Source organism: Elaeis guineensis, chromosome 3 (genome assembly GCF_000442705.2).
Source record: "Elaeis guineensis isolate ETL-2024a chromosome 3, EG11, whole genome shotgun sequence".
NCBI lineage: Eukaryota > Viridiplantae > Streptophyta > Magnoliopsida > Arecales > Arecaceae > Elaeis > Elaeis guineensis.
The window spans coordinates 95,281,342-95,283,413 of record NC_025995.2 but is presented as its reverse complement, the minus strand read 5'-3'; the positions used below and the strand labels follow the sequence as shown (position 1 = coordinate 95,283,413).

Below are 2,072 nucleotides of genomic sequence, written 5' to 3'. Positions count from 1 at the left end.
TTTTTTGAGTTTTTCTTCTTGACTTCTATTCTACGATACAGAGGATCCAGTTAGATGCTTGGCTATTATACCAGTCCAGATATGATTGATATTATCTTATTAGTCTTGATGCACTTCCCTTATTAGCTATATCGATAGGCTATATATTGATATATATATTACTGTAATAGAGAAATTTATTTTTTTTTACATATCTCTCTCTTGCCATACTTTTTTATGGGGTTAGAGCCCATTGATCTTTCTTGTCCACTGAAACCTCCATATTCGCACTTACTAATCTATGTGTTGCTCCTCATTCCAGGTTACATCCCTCGGACTCTACATGTGAGAGGAGGATGTTGAGGAATAATGGTCTCACATCGCATGGATTAAAAACTCTCGCAGTGCTTTTGTACTCTTCAATCCACCCAATTAAATATCCAAATATTTAGATAGAATCGTAATGGTACTGGACTAGATTTGATATGTCTCTAGGAATAGATGAGCATTAATTTCTCAGCAAATATATTCCAGTTTCCATGTGAATGCCAACTAGAAAAAGATCGCCCACAATTTGAGACATATTGACTTTCCTGTCTATCCAAATTAATTTGCTCCATGTTATGTTCATTTCATCGCCATTTTCATTGCCCAGATGGCAGGACTTGGGCCACACTATTCTATTTTGATTGATACAAAATAGGTGATGGTTCAAGCCTTCAAAGGCACTGATGTGTTCATTGAAGTCTTATAGATGTGTCGGATCGAACATGACGTCTGAAAACAGCATTTGATCTGTTGGTCCTTGATAGCACTGGAGTGAAATATTCACTTGTTGGGAACGTCCATATGGTAAGGAGGAGACTGTCTATTTACCTAAATTTGATCCCGAATCGAATATTCTCCAATGGAGGTTGGAGTCTCGTGGTCACTTTCAGAAAAGATAGATGCATCGGACCGCCTCCTTCCAACTCTTTTTTTTTTAGGAAAAAAAAAAAAAAAACTTATAGATTGAGATGTTCTTTGATGTTTTTGAGATATTATATCTCTAAGTGGATTTCCGTATTACAAACATCTATTACAATTATATAGTCATGCATGACAAAACATAAGATCATGACAAAATAAAATAAAACAAAAACAAGTAAGACATGTTTTTTTCATAAAAAAAGATATTTCATGAATAAAAAAAATAAGTCAAGAAAATGCCGAAGTTATGAATCCTTTCTGCAATTTCTAATTATGCAATATGATACAGAAATCATCTGCCGATGAGAACTCATAAATTACTCATTTGATTTAATTTATGGTCCATGTAATATTGTAACTTAGCTTTGGATGAAGCTTATAACGTATGCTGATTTCTGAGGAACTGCAAGGCATGCTGTTGAGAGTCCTTAGTGAACATAACAGCGTGCTTTCAGTGCTCTCAGACCCAATGAAAAGAATTTCTCATTTTTTTGAAGGATTTACATTTTTTTGGGAAAACTTTGGACGCACGACATAACCATGATTTACCGGTCTACTTTCAGGGAGGGTGGGTAAGCTGTGCCCAAAAGACAGATCTGTTTCATGGGGTATTACCACTAACATCAAAGCTTAATTATGGAAGAGAATTGTTGGTGGGTATCAAGAAAAAGAAGTAAATCCAGCCAATTAGTACCGCTGCAGCTGCAAATCAATTGACAGGCATTGGATTAAATAAAACATTCTATGGTGCACGCTACCATGGAGCCTTGTATAACAACATATAAAGTTTAGGAAAAAGAAAAAAAAGTTTGAGAAAAAAGAAAAAAATTTAAAATAATGTTGTCAAGAATGGGATTCGAACCCATGCCCTTTCGGACCAGTACCTGAAACTGGCGCCTTAGACCAACTCGGCCATCTTGACGATGTAACAAGGGGGTCTTCATATAAATAGATATATTAATTTTGAGATTAAGCAACCCTCATACCCAATGCTCGCCTTGAACCAAAATTGAGCCGGACCTCTCACCCAAAGTGAAACCATCCGAGAAAATGTCAGATGATCATTACTCCCACATTTTAAATCCCTTTCCAATACTTTGTGGGCCTCTGGACCAGCTCCGATC

At 36.2% G+C, this 2,072-nt stretch overlaps 1 non-coding gene across 1 annotated transcript; it reads right to left on the bottom strand.

Moving 5' to 3' along the window:
- Window positions 1-1,789: 1,789 nt before the first annotated feature.
- On the bottom strand, window positions 1,790-1,870 carry TRNAL-CAG (transfer RNA leucine (anticodon CAG)). The gene has a single exon. It is a non-coding gene; the product is annotated as a tRNA-Leu (tRNA).
- Between the last annotated feature and the right edge of the window lie 202 nt (window positions 1,871-2,072).